This window comes from Sus scrofa, chromosome X (genome assembly GCF_054392235.1).
Source record: "Sus scrofa isolate SSC_HxYL_T2T_F1_AM1 chromosome X, Sscrofa_HxYL_maternal_Yorkshire_Landrace_v2.0, whole genome shotgun sequence".
Taxonomy (NCBI): domain Eukaryota; kingdom Metazoa; phylum Chordata; class Mammalia; order Artiodactyla; family Suidae; genus Sus; species Sus scrofa.
Genome location: NC_139401.1, coordinates 81,816,060 through 81,832,273, shown reverse-complemented (window position 1 = coordinate 81,832,273; position 16,214 = coordinate 81,816,060).

The window sequence follows — 16,214 nt, the reverse complement described above, 5'->3', positions numbered from 1 at the left end:
AAAAAGATTGACCAACAACGCCAGCCCTCAGGAAATATTCCACGGCAGTGACAAGGCAAACACTGCCCGATAACGGAGATTACAACTCCCTCAGGAGAAAGAACACAACAAGCAAGATGAAGAAGCTGAGAAACCACCCCCGTCAAACCAACAGGAGAACTCACCTAAAACAGTCAACAATGAAACAGATCTCTGCAGTCAGACAGACCTGGAGTTCAAAAGAGAAATAGTGAAAATACTGAAGGAATGAAGAGAAGATATGAACAGTAATGCAGATACCCTCAGAAAGGAGCTAGAAAATATAAGGAGGAGCCAAGAAAAACTAGAACATTCATTTGCAGAGATGCAAACTGAACTAGGGGCAGTAAAAACCAGAATGAATAATGCAGAAGAACGAATCAGTGATATGGAAGATAGAATAATGGAAATCACTCAATCTGGTCAACAGACAGAAAACCGAATCAAAAAACTGGAAAGCAATATAAGAGACCTATGGGATAATATAAAGCGGGCCAATCTATGCATAATAGGAATTGCAGAAGGAGTAGAAAAAGATAAGGGAATGGAAAATATATTTGAAGATATTATCGCTAGAAACTTCCCAAATCTAAAGCATACTGGATTCAAGATACAAGAAGCACAGAGGGCCCCAAACAAACTGAACCCAAACAGACCCACACCAAGACACATCATAATAAAAATGGCAAAAGTTAGTGATAAAGAGAGGATCCTAAAGGCAGCAAGAGAAAAACAGAATGTTACCTACAAGGGAACCCCCATAAGAATATCAGCTGATTTCTCTACAGAAACACTACAGGCCAGGAGGGAATGGCAAGAGATATTTAAAGTGCTAAAAGGAAAAAATATGCAACCTAGAATACTCTATCCAGCAAGAATATCATTTAAAATAGAAGGGGAAATAAAAATTTTTCCCAACAAAAACTTAAAGAATACAGCAACACAAAACCCAGGTTCAAGGAAATATTGAAACGGCTTCTCTAAACCAAAAAGAAAGGAAGGAAAGTGAAGAAAAAAGAAAAGAAAAAAAAAAGAAGAAGAAGAAGAGGAAGAACTAGGACTGAGGAAACTGCAATCAGAGAGCAGTCACTCAAATAAGCCAGCATACAGACTTAATCATGAACATGCTTCAAACAAAATAAAATTAAAAAGAAAAAAATAAAAAAGAGTCATCAAAACCATAAAATGCGGGCAAGGGATGTTAGGAGGTAAATAACCCTTTTTGTTTGTATGTATGTCTCTCTTCTTAATTTTAATATAGTAATGAAGTGTTTGAACTTACAGGACCATCAGGCTAAAACACACAATTATGGGAAGGGGTTAGCATACTTAAAAAACAGGGCAACCACAAGCCAAAACCAAATATTGTGTTTGCAAAAAATGAAAAAAAAATACACTCAAGCAGATAATAACAGGAGACCATCCAACCAAAAAAAAAAAAAAAAAAAAAACAAAAAACAAAAAAAAAAGAAAGGAAGAATGGAGAACCATAGAATCAAGTGGAACACGAGGTTCAAATGGCAATAAATAATCATCTATCAATTCTCACCTTAAATGTCAATGGACTGAATGCCCCAATCAAAAGACACAGAGTGGCTGAGTGGATAAAAAGGCAAAAACCTTCAATATGCTGCCTACAAGAAACTCACCTTAGGACAAAAGATACATATAGATTGAAAGTGAAAGGGCGGGGAAAAATATTTCACGCCAATAGACATGACAGAAAAGCAGGAGTCGCAACGCTCATATCAGACAAAATAGACTTTAAAACAAAAGACATAAAGAAAGACAAAGAAGGACACTATTTAATGATTAAGGGATCCATCCAAGGAGAGGATGTTACTATCGTCAACATATATGCCCCAAATACAGGAGCACCCAGATACATACAACAAATATTAACAGACATAAAGGGAGATATTGATGAGAATACAATCATAGTAGGAGACCTTAATGCCCCCCTCACATCAATGGACAGATCCTCTAGACAGAAAACCAATAAAGCAACAGAGATCCTAAAGGAAACAATAGAAAAGTTAGACTTAATTGATATCTTCAGGACACTACATCCAAAACAATCAGAATACACATTCTTCTCAAATGCTCATGGAACATTCTCAAGAATCGACCACATATTGGGACACAAAGCGAATCTCAATAAATTTAGGAGCGTAGAAATTATCTCAAGTATCTTTTCTGACCACAATGCCATGAAATTAGAAATCAACAATGGGAAAAGCAAAGAGAAAAAACCTACTCCATGGAGACTCAACAACATGCTACTAAAAAACCAATGGGTCAATGAGGAAATCAAGAAGGAAATTAAAAACTACTTTGAAACAAATGATAATGAAGACACAACCTCTCAAAATCTATGGGATGCTGCGAAAGCAGTGCTCAGAGGGAAATTTATAGCAATACAGGCCTTTCTCAAAAAAGAAGAAAGATCCCAAATGGACAACTTAACCCTCCACCTAAACGAATTAGAAAAAGAAGAACAAAAACGTCCTAAAGTCAGCAGAAGGAAGGAAATTATAAAGATCAAAGAAGACATCAATAAAATAGAGACTCAAAAAACAATAGAGAAAATTAATAAAACCAAGAGCTGGTTCTTTGAAAAGGCCAACAAAATTGACAAACCCCTGGCCAGACTCACTAAAAAGAGGAGAGAAAGAACCCAAATAACCAAAATTAGAAATGAAAAAGGAGAAATCACAACGGATACAGCAGAAATACAAAAACCCATAAGAGAATACTATGAACAACTATACGGCAACAAGTTTGACAATCTGGAAGAAATGGACAATTTTCTAGAATCTTACAGCCTGCCAAAACTGAATCAAGCAGAAACAGACCAACTGAACAGACCGATCACTAGAAATGAAATTGAAGAGGTCATAAAATCACTCCCTACAAATAAAAGTCCAGGACCACATGGCTTCACAGGTGAATTTTATCAAACACATAAAGAGGAATTGGTGCCCATCCTCCTGAAACTCTTTCAAAAGGTTGAAGAAGAAGGAATACTCCCAAAGACATTCTATGAGGCCACCATCACCCTCATTCCAAAACCAGACAGAGATACCACCAAAAAAGAAAACTATCGCCCAATATCATTGATGAATATAGATGCAAAAATTCTCAACAAAATCTTAGCCAACCGAATCCAACAACATACCAAAAAAATTATACACCATGACCAGGTTGGGTTCATCCCAGGTTCACAAGGATGGTTCAACATACGCAAATCAATCAGCATCATACAACACATTCACAAAAAAAAAGTCAAAAATCATATGATCATCTCAATAGACGCAGAAAACACATTTGACAAATTCCAACATCCATTCATGATCAAGACCCTCGCCAAAGTGGGTATAGAGGGAACATTCCTGAATATAATCAAAGCCATTTATGATAAACCCACAGCAAATATAATCCTCAATGGGGAAAAACTGAAAGCCTTCTCACTCAAATCTGGAACAAGACAGGGATGCCCACTCTCACCACTGCTCTTCAACATCGTTTTGGAAGTCTTAGCCACAGCAATTAGACAAACCAAAGAAATAAAAGGCATCCAAATAGGAAGAGAAGAGATACAACTGTCATTGTATGCAGATGACATGATACTATACCTAGAAAACCCTAAGGACTCAACCCCAAAACTCCTTGAACTGATTAATAAATTCAGCAAAGTGGCAGGATATAAGATGAACATTCAGAAGTCAGTTGCATTTCTGTATACCAGCAATGAAACATTAGAAAAGGAATACAAAAATACAATACCTTTTAAATTTGTACCTCACAAAATCAAATACCTCGGAATACACCTGACCAAAGAGGTAAAGGACCTATATGCCGAGAACTATAAAACTTTAATCAAAGAAATCAAAGAAGATGTAAAGAAATGGAAAGATATTCCAAGTTCCTGGATTCGGAAAATCAATATTGTAGAAATGGCCATGCTACCCAAAGCAATCTACAGATTCAATGCAATCCCTATCAAATTACCCATGACATTTTTCACAGAACTAGAACAAACAATCCAAACATTTATATGGAACAACAAAAGACCCAGAATCGCCAAAGCAATCCTGACAAACAAAAACCAAGCAGGAGGCATCACTCTCCCAGACTTCAAGAAATACTACAAAGCCACAGTCATCAAAACAGTGTGGTACTGGTATCAAAACAGACAGACAGACCAATGGAACAGAATAGAGAACCCGGAAATAAACCCTGACACCTAAGGTCCATTAATCTTTGACAAGGGAGGCAAGAACATCAAATGGGAAAAGGAAAGTCTATTCAGCAAGCATTGCTGGGAAACCTGGACAGCTGCATGCAAAGCAATGAAACTAGAACACACCCTCACACCATGCACAAAAAGAAACTCCAAATGGCTGAAAGACTTCAATATACAACAGGACACCATCAAACTCCTAGAAGAGAACATAGGCAAAACACTCTCTGACATCAACAGCATGAATATTTTCTCAGGTCAGTCTCCCAAAGCAATAGAAATTAGAGCAAAAATAAACCCATGGGACCTCATCAAACTGAAAAGCTTTTGCACAGCAAAGGAAACCAAAAAGAAAACCAAAAGACAACTGACAGAATGGGAGAAAATAGTTTCAAATGATGCAACCGACAAGGGCTTAATCTCTAGAATATATAAGCAACTTACACAACTCAACAGCAAAAAAACCAATCAATCAATGGAAAAATGGGCAAAAGACCTGAATAGACATTTCTCCAAAGAAGATGTACAGATGGCCAGAAAACACATGAAAAAATGCTCAACATCGCTGGTTATAAGAGAAATGCAAATCCAAACTACCATGAGATACCAAATCACACCAGTCAGAATGGCCATCATTAATAAATCCACAAATAACAAGTGCTGGAGGGGCTGTGGACAAAAGGGAAACCTCCGGCACTGTTGGTGGGAATGTCAACTGGTACAGCCACTATGGAGAACAGTTTGGAGATACCTTAGAAATCTATACATAGAACTTCCATATGACCCTGCAATCCCACTCTTGGGCATCTATCCGGACAAAGCTCTACTTAAAAGAGACACATGTGCCCGCATGTTCATTGCAGCCCTATTCACAATAGCCAGGACATGGAAACAATCCAAATGTCCATTGACAGATGATTGGATTCGGAAGAAGTGGTATATATACACAATGGAATACTACTCAGCCATAAAAAAGGATGACATAATGCCATTTGCAGCAACATGGATGGAACTAGAGAATCGCATACTGAGTGAAATGAGCCAGAAAGACAAAGGCAAATACCATATGATATCACTTATAACTGGAATCTAATATCTAGCACAAATGAACATCTCCTCAGAAAAGAAAATCATGGACTTGGAGAAGAGACTTGTGGTTGTCTGATAGGAGGGGGAGGGAGTGGGAGGGATTGGCAGCTTGGGCTTATCAGACACAACTTAGAATAGATTTACAAGGAGATCCTGCTGAATAGCATTGAGAACTATGTCTAGATACTCATGTTGCAACAGAAGAAAGGGTGGGGGAAAAAACTGTAATTGCAATGTATACATGTAAGGATAACCTGACCCCCTTGCTGTACAGTGGGAAAATTTAAAAAAAAAGAAATCAATACCACTTAATGTATCAATTAATGATCTTACCATACCTTATTGGTTAGTAAATATTAATGATACAACTAGCCTATCATTCCTTAACACATATTGTAGACAGTAAAATTACAGTAGGCAAATTTTTCTCTTAGATAAAAGGGACACCTTAATATTGGAGTGAGTAAAATATTGATCTATGAAGAAATATCCTTGAGGATGTAGTGAAAATCTAGGAAAAGAAATAAACTTAAAAATAAAATGAACCACAAGTCTATTCTCCAAGTCCATGATTTTCTTTTCTGTGGAAAGTTTCATTTGTGCCACATATTAGACTGTGAGAAAAGAGAAAGTATACATGTATGTGTAACTGGGTTACCGTGTTGTATAGTAGAAAAAAAATAATGTATTGGGAAAATAAAAAATATATATATAATAAACCAAAAAAAATAAAATGAACATTTTATTTTGTTATATATTCTAATTCACATTATCTTCTGGAAAGAAATAGATATTATAAATTCCTCCATTGATAAGATTAATAGTATAATAGAGTATATAATTTTTTTCAAGTTTCTATTATAAAACAACCAAGATATGAAATGCAAAGAAATATTTGCAAAGCATTCTTTTTATTTTGGGTTTCTATTGATTATACTTTTACATATATTCCTAAGTAAAAGTATAAAAATTAATATATTTACAATGCCAACTTAGTTTGAGCAATATAGTATCATTTTTATTTCAAAATTCATTATTTATTAGCTGTTACTATATCTTAGTAATAGGATTAATATATTCATTCAATGTTTGTTAATGTTATTTTGCCAATATACACATTTTATTTCTTTATATTTATTCTGAACATTAAAATGAGTTATTTTTCTCAAGCAGCCCTAATTGTATTTTTTATTATTTAAAAGTATTTTTTCTGGTGTGATCTTTGCTTTTGAACTGAAAGCTAGTGATAAAACTGAGGATGAGAGCCAAACAATTTATCACTTACAGAATTTTTTAATCTAATTTATTCTAGGGTGACTTTATATCTACCATGGCAAACACTACTCAATATATTTAACAATGAGCTAAATTGTTTTTATTTACATATAAATAGTGTTGCATTTAATAGTGTTAATTTGCTTTACTATAATAATGTACTAACAAAAGATGAAGTATTAAGTAGGCCAGAAAAGATTTCCTTTTTGAGGGGGAAACATAATTTCTTCCAATTAATCTCCTTTTCAAATGAGAGCATTTGGAGAGTGAGATGACTAAAATGGCAGTGTAGGAAACTCCAGCCTCCGTCCTCCCACAAAAATCAACCAAAAATTGGACAGCTATCCACAAATGCAAACAAATCAGGGAGAACTCTGGAGTCCACTTAAGAAACTTCAGCAACACTGTGGAACAAAAAGCCAGAGAATAATCACACGAAAAAGTAAGACAGCTTCATTTTGCCTGCATCAGGCCATCCCTCAAGCTGACATTGCTCAGTGTCAAGAGGGAACTCTCCATCTAGAAATAGGTCCCCTCCTTGGAAAAAAAAAGCAGGATGAGTAACCAGATTATCGAGCCTTTCAGGACATTTCACAAAGGTGCTGCTTCAGTTGGCAAGAGTCTGGGGAACATGGAACACTTAAGGCCTATTGGTGGGAATGTAAATTGGTGCAGCCACTATGGAAAATATGATGGAGGTCCCTCAAAAAATTAAAAACAGAAATACTATATGACTCAGCAATCCCACTTCTGGGTATATATCCAAGAGAAATGAAAACAGGATCTCGAAGAGATATCTCTCTCATGTTTATTGTAGCATTATTTAAAATAACCAAGCTACAGAACAACATAAGTGTCTGTCTACAGATGTATGGATAAGGAAGACACACAATGAATCATTATTCAAATATGAGCAAAAAGGAAATCCTGCCTTTTGTATCAACATTGGTGAAACTTGAGGGCGTTATGCTGAGATCATTCAGACAGAAAAAGACAAATATTGTGATATCATTATATGTGGAATCTAGAAAAAGTTGAGCTCACAGAAAACCGAGTAAAATGTAGTTTTGCAGGAGTTGGTGGGTGAGGAAAATGGCAAGATTTTCATCAAAGGGTGCAAATTTCTGGGGAGTAATTCTGGGATTTAATGTAAAGCATGGTGATTATTGTTAATAATACTGTTATTATATACTTGAAAGTTCCCAGGAGAGTAGATCTTAAGTGCTGTCACCACAGAAAATAAGTGATAATTATGTGATGTAATGGAGATGTTAGGTAACACTATGGTGGTAATCATTTTGCAGTACACAAATGTATAGAATAATCACTTTGTATATCTTAAACTTACACAAAGTTATTTGTTAATTATATCTCAATTATCAATAGAATAGGAGTGCAACTGAACATGAGAAATACAAACATAAATATTTAAGGATTATATTACATTGGAAACTCATCAGGTTATGTACAGATACAAACACACTTCACTGAGAATCTATAGGAAAATGTAGGGATAACTCTATGCATGACCTAATAATTAATAGTATTCTAGACATTTCAACCAGAATATTCAATTATAATGATATAGTTTAAATCAAATATAAAACTTAAAAATAACTTATGGAAAATTATTACCACTTTTAGATTACTACTCTCATTACTATATTTCTCTTATTTATTCCCAGTTAGAGGTGTAGAATTAATAGTTCACTTTTGCTGTTTAAAAAATACTTTTTAAAGTGCTTTAATATTTTTTAAGCTGCATCTGTGGCATATGGATGTTCCTGGGCTAGGGGTCAAGTTGGAGCTGCATATTCTGGCCTATGCCACAGCTACGGCAGCACCAGATCTAAGCTACATCTGCAACCTATTCCATGGCTTGTGGCAATGCTGTATCCTAAACCCACTGAATGAGTCCACAGATCAAAACCAAATCCTCCTGGAGACTAGTTGTGTTCTTAATCCTCTGAGCCATGACGGGAATGCCTGAAAGCTTTAATTTTAAGGCAAAAAGATTCTTATCTAAATATTTTTACCACTTTCTAAAATACTGAGCTCAGTACCTAATTTTGCATAATTCATTACAGATTCATTAAACTGCTTATCAGTAGAATAACAAAGCCAGGTCATTGTCTACCCTATTACATATGTAATTTCTTCAAACATGTGAATTTTCCACTTGATATCAGTAATCCAATCTTGAAAACAGTATGTTCTATACAAAAGTATTAACCACTGTAAAGAACTGTGAAGGCTCTGAGATCTTCCTTAATGGAAAGTTCACAGTTTTCCATAGTTTCATGGATATTGTCAAAAGAAACAAAACTTCTGAGGCAAAGGCAAAGGACTTAATTACATGCAGCAATAACAGGAGCTAGAGCATAAGCATTTTTTTGAGTCCATTCTTGAGACTCAATTCCCACTGGTGAATGTAAAGAGGACAAGATGATGCCTATACATGCAATGCATTATTTCACAGGAAAAGGAACCCTGAATTTAGAAGACACAATTTTCTTTTTTTTTCAGACGAGACTATCCATATCTTCCAAGGTTTTTCACTATATTATCATCCTTAAAAATATCATCTGGAACAAACATAGTCCCTTTCCTTTCAAGACACATAGAAACTCCTGGATAACTGCCTCCCAACAGTTATAAAGTTTTTGGACCCAAGTCTAAACTTTTAGTTGAAAGATGCTAATTTACTTACGAGTGGGCATGAATGGGCTGGGAAGAAAAATTGGAATAAGTAAATAGAAGTTCCTACCTTGATGCAGTGGGTTAAGGATCCTGTGTTGCTGCAGCTGCAGTGTAGGTCACAGCTGTGGCTCAGATTCATTCTCTGGCTTGGGAACTTCCACATGCCATAGGTGTGGTCATAAAATAAAAAAAGGTGAAATAAGACTTTGGGAAGAATTTATTAAAGAGCAATTGTTATTATCAGAACATAAAAATAAGCCTTTTGTAGCAGATGCATTTAGATCTCTGTTTCATATATCTTCAGCCTACCATAATATTTTTTAGGTGCTTTTGCAATGTGAGGTTTCATGCAAGTTCAGAGTCATCTTGAATTATCAGCATTCCATATCAGGCACATAATGCATGTCTTTCAGAATTCTGATTCAGGACTTGCTTTCACTCCTTCTGAGCATGAATTGCCTGTGGAGATCCACAGTCTAGAAGACCAGGAAGTTTATGCCTTTAGGAAAGTTCTCAGCTAATGGAGGATGGGAGCCAGTGGATAAACATTAGCCTTCCAACCTTCTGAGAGGAATTCCTTATGATTCTCCCAAGTATACTGGTGAATCAAGTCCTCATTGCCTTTATAAAGTTCCAGGAGGAGTTTACATACCAAAGAAATAAAGAACCTGACTAAATGTACCTGCATTAAGCAGGTGATGATAAGTGGAAGTCAATTTTGAGGGTATCTAGCTAGAGACACTGGAAGATGTGGATGGATGGGAAAGTGTTTATTAAAATGAGGGCACTCTTGTGACTCTGTTTAATATCCTAGCAGGAATATCTGGAGCCTGCCCTAATATTCTTATAGGATGACTCCTTGGAGACTGGACATAATTATTATGTAAATGAGGTGATACTCAAACTCTCTTGGGAGGAAAGAAGTCACAAGCCTCAGAGAGGTAGGAGTATATTACATGATACCAGAGAACCTTGCAGTTGGCTAAGTTCCTTAAATGATCCAGAAGAAATTCCTTTCACTAAGTCAAAAAGGAAGAGACCAGTGTTGTGGGAACTGTCATTTCTGATGTTATCTGTTGTGGATATCTGCCACAAACCAGACAGAGTTGATGGTAGAAGATGGAATTTGCCTCCTTTCTGCCAAAGGGAAGAATAGATTTCTGAAATAGTAGAGGCCAGGTGGTGGCACTGAACTATCAGAGTCAAGGTGGACATACTTACTGAGAATGGCAGAGTGACAGCCAGGATATTTTGATCTGCAGACATTGACAGCAATGGATAATAGAACTAAGGACAAGATAACTGGGCAGCCAACTAAAGTGTTATTTAATTAGGCTAATGACATAAAATTAAAAACTGGGAACCAGAATGCTGATGGTAGCTACCCACATGGAAAATCACATGGTTCCTTACTCAGTGCCCAGAGTGAAGGTTCTTAAATCTGTGCCCATTATTTGAATAGGAGACTACATCCCCTCGAGTAAAGAAACTGAGATTCTACTTTGAATATAAAGAACTTATATCTATCCTTCTTAAACATTTCTAAAAGTTTTAATAAGACAGAACACTCAAAAAGACATTCTATTAAGCCACAATCACCCTAATACCAAAACCAGACAAAGATACTACCAAAAAAGAAAATTATAAACCAATATTTTTGATGAATATAGATGCAAAAATTCTCAACAAAATTTTAACCAACTGAATCTGACACCATATGAAAAAGATCATACATCACAACCAAGTGGGATTCATCCCAGGTTCACAAGGATGGTTCAACATACAGAAATCAATCAACATCATACACCACATTAACAAAAGAAACACGAAAATCCACATGATCATCTCAATAGATGCATAAAACGCATTTGACAAAGTCTATCATCTTTTCATGATAAAAACTCTCACCAAAGTGGGTATAGAGGGAACATCCCTCAACATAATCAAAGCCATTTATGACAAATCTACTGCCAGTATAATACTAAATGGAGAAAAGCTGAAAGCCATCTAGCTAAAAACTGGAATGAGACAAGGAAGCTCACTCACCACTTTTATTCAACAAAATATTAGATGTCCTAGCCACAGCAATCAAAGAAATTAAAGTTATCTGAATTGGAAGAGAAGAGGTAAAACTGTCACTTTATGCAGATGACATTATATACAGAAAACCCTAAGGATTACACACAAAAACTACTTGAACTGAGCAACGAATTCAGCAAAGTAGCAGGATACAAGATTGACATTCAGAAACTGGCTGCATTTCTGTATACTAACAATAAAATATTAGAGAATGAATATAAAAATACAATACTTTTTTAAACCACACCACAAATTATTAAATACCTAGGAGTAAAACTGACTAAGGAGGTAAAAGACATATGCTGAGAATAGAAAACATCAATCAAGGAAATTAAAGAGAATTCAAATAAATGGAAAGATATTCTATGCTCTAAGATTGGAAGAATCAATATTATTAAAATTGCCATACTACCCAAAGCAATCTATAGATTCAGTGCAATCCCTGTCAAACTACCTGGGACGTTTTTTACAGAACTAGAACAATCAATCCAAAAATTTATATGGAACCACAAAAGACACAGAACTGACACAGCAATCCTGAGGAACAAAAACCAAGCAGGAGGTATAACTCTTCAGGACTTCAGACAATATTACAAAGCTACAGTCATCAAGACAGTGTGGTACTGGTACCAAGACAGACATACAGCCAGTGTAACAGAATAGAGAACCCAGAAATAAACCCAGACACCAAGGATCAATTAATCTTTGAAAAGGGAGGCCAGAGTAGAAAATGGAAAAAAGAGTCTTTTCAGCAAGTGCTGCTGGAAAAACTGTACAATTGGATGTAAATCAATGAAACTAAAATACCTACACAAAAATAAATTCAAAATGTTTTAAATACTTAAAACATAAGGCAAGACACCATAAAACTAAGAGAACATAGGCAAAACATCTTCTGACATGAACTATACAAATGTTTTCCTAGGTTAGACTCCCAAGGCAACAGAAATAAAAACAAAAATAGACAAATGGGACCTCAACAAACTTATAGGCTTTTCACAACAAAGGAAATCATAAAAAAAAACAACTTATGGAATGAGAGAAAATAGTTTCAAATGATGCAACTGACAATGGCTTAATGTCTAAAATATTGAAACAACTTATACAACTCAACAGCAAAAAATCAACACCCAATGGAAAAATGGGCAAAAGACCTGAACAGACATGTCTCCAAAGAAGATATACAAGCACATGAAAAAATGCTCAACATCAGTAATTATTAGAGCAATGTAAATAAAAACTACTCTGAGGTACCATCTCACACCTGTCAGAATGGCAATCATTAACATGTCAATAAATAACCAATTCTAGAGAGGGTTTGGAGAAAAGGGAATCCTCCTGCACTGTTGGTGGGAATGTAAATTGGTACAACCATTATGGAAAACAGTGTGGAAGTACCTCAGAAGTCTAAATAGGTAGCTACCATGTGACCCAACAATCCCACTGCTAGGCATATATCCAGACAAACTTTCATTGAAACATAAACATGCACCCCTGTGTTCATTGTAGTGCTATTCACTATAGCCAAGACAGGGAAACAACCTAAATGTCCACTGAATGATGAATGAATTAAGAATATGTGGTACATACATACAATGGAATAATACTCAGCCATAAAAAGATCAACAAATGCCATTTGAAGTAACATGGATGGAACTATATATTCTCATACTAGGTGAAGTAAGAAGAAAAAACACAAATATCATATGATATCACTTTTTTGTAGAATATAAAATATGGCACAGGTGATCTTATTTATAAATCAGAAACAATCATAGCCAAGGAGAGCAGACTTGTGGTTCCTAGGGCCAAGGGAGGAGGAAATGGTATGAATGGGTGTTTCAGGTTATTTTGGATGAAAGCTCATATATTTGGAATAGATAGGCAATGGGGCCCTATAATACAGCACAGGGCACTCTCTGTGATTGGGTCACTGTGTTGTACAACAGAAATTGAAAACATTGTAAATCAACTAGTTTAATAACAAATAAAGAAGGAAGTGAAAAAATATCTGATTATGTGTTTATTTTTATTCAATCTTTAAATTTTTGCTTCATATATTTTGAAGGTTTATTATTAAGTATATTTACACTTAATATTATTATTTTATTATAAAATATCTCTTTTTTGATGTTACAACAGCTTTATTTTTGTTTAGTGATAGCATATATTTACTTTTTCTGTTATTTTCCTTTCAATCATATTTGTTTTTTGCTTTTTTTTAGTGCTGCACCTGCTGAATATGGAAATTGCCTGGCTTGGGGTCAAATCAGAGCTGCAGCTGTTGGCCTACACTACAGCCATAGCAATGTGGGATCCAAGCTGCATTTGTGGTCTATACCACAGCTCATGGAAATGCTGGATCCTTAACCTACTGAGTGGGGCCCGTGATCGAACCTGCATCCTCATAGACACTAGTCAAGTTTGTTACCACTGAGCCAAGACAGGAACTGCCTCAATCATAACTTTTTAACTAGAGCACTTAGTCTTCCTATAATTACTGAAATTACTGTGATGTTTGTGCTTAATTTTTCCTTTCTCTATGTGCCTCATTTATTTTTATATATTTTTCTCTATAGGTTTATTATAAATTCTATTATTATTCTTTTAGTGATTTTTTAGAAACTCCAATAGCCATCATAGTAACTACCTCCTAAGTTTGTTTTAAAGATGTGTTTTATTAATATATGATAAAGTCGCTCCTTTGCTATGTCTGCCACAAAACCTACATGATAAGATCCATTTGAAATGCTCTTCAGAAATAAATTTTAGTACTTCACTTCAGATGTCTTTCTTCCTTTGCCTAAAGTTATTTGAACTAATTCTTATGTTGTTGATATTCCTAGATATATTTGCATTTATGTAATGAATGATGGTTAACTAAATTTCAGAATATTATTACTAAAATGTAGGCTAAAATATAGTTTATATAACTACTTTCTGAAAATTTAAGGCATAGTTTATGGCATACAACACAGACTTTGTAAACACATTGGTATTTTTATTATTATTATTATTATTTTGTCTTTTTTGCCATTTCTCGGGCCACTCCCATGGCATATGGAGGTTCCCAGGCTAGGGGTCCAATCAGAGCTGTAGCCACTGGCCTACGCAGGAGCCACAGCAATGCGGGATCTGAACCGCGTCTGCGACCTATACCACAGATTTTAGCAACGCCAGGTGCTCAATCCACTGAGCAAGGCCAAGGATGGAACCTGCAAACTCATGGTTCCTAGTCAGATTTGTCAACCAGTGAGCCACCATGGGAACTCTGACATTGGTATCTTTTTAATGTGTACTATTTTGGGATACAATTTTTCATGTTAACTCATATCAAACTCATTATTTGCTTTAATAATATCTTTCATATTTTACTCATTTTACTTTTTGTATTCTTAAAACTGTCAAATTATTTAAAAGACCTATAAAATTATGCCACAACTTTTGTGGTTTTGTAATAGTTACTTGTATTTTTAGCACTTTAATTTTTAAATATGTATACAGATTCTAATGACATGTTTTCTATCAGAAAAATCTTTTACTTTATTTCTTCTTTATGGATAATTATTTTATTAATATAATTTATAACTAATTTTATTAACTGTAAATATTTAGGAGCATGAAAATATTATAAATAAAAATTGATGAGATGAAATTAATATAAAGTATTTCAAGTTAAATTTATAGCATTAAATGTTTAGATTAAGTTATAAGGTCTAAAATAAAAAATATAATCTTCCATTCCACTTTAAAACAAAAACAATAAAAAAGTAAACCGACAGTAAATAAACAGAAAGAAATAAAACAGTTACGGGCAATCATTGAGGTAGAATCATTGAGGTAGAAAAATAAAATTTTAAAAAACATGTTTTTTGGAAGGACCAGTAAAATTGGTAAACTTCTAGTCTAATAAAAAAAAAGGTAGTGAGTGAAGGAGATAAGACAAATTACTAATATCAGAAATTATTACTATAGACAGTAATAGCTAATAAGGGAATATTATTAATTGGGGATATATTATAGATACACACTTTACATGTTAAAAATTTGATAACTTAGCTGATATAGAAAGTAATCCTTGCAAGTCACATCCTTAGTAAGATGTAACCTGAAAATAATAAAAAAAAAATCCTGTAAAGAAATCTCAAACTCTATTAATCATTTTATTAACAATAATATTGGTATTTTTACATGGAAAAGTATACAGTAAGATTAAACAAGAAAAATATGTCATGGACTGTCAAAATGTTCATCATAAGAGAAAAAATTACACTTATACAATCAAAGAACTTAAGCAAAATTAAACCCTAAAAGCCTAAATGTGAATTGGAAATATCAATATGAACTCACAAAATTTTTTATCTAAAAACATTTTTTAAAAGAATATTTTTGTCTAGAACTATATGACTTTGCATGTAAATAACATTTATAATGAAGGAGAACCAAGTCTCCTTGGAAAACTGATCTTTCAAAAATTTGTAATACAGAAAACATGGAAATTGTTAAAAAAAAGAAAACAAACAGGTTAAAATGTCTAAGGAGCCATATTAAAGGGTATTCTCTGTCCAAATCTATTAAAATCCATGAGTTTATGATCACACACACACACACACACACAAAACCTTATTGATTTACTACTTTTGGAGCATTCCAAAGAACTCAATCATTATTGAAAAAATTAAATAATAGCAAATAATTAAGCAGCTACTGTCCCTTGCTTGGATGAACTGTACCTCATGGTAATGAAAAGTTTATGAATAAAATTTTTCTTTGTAAAACTGCTCAAGTTAACCCCCCAAAAAATTGTGAA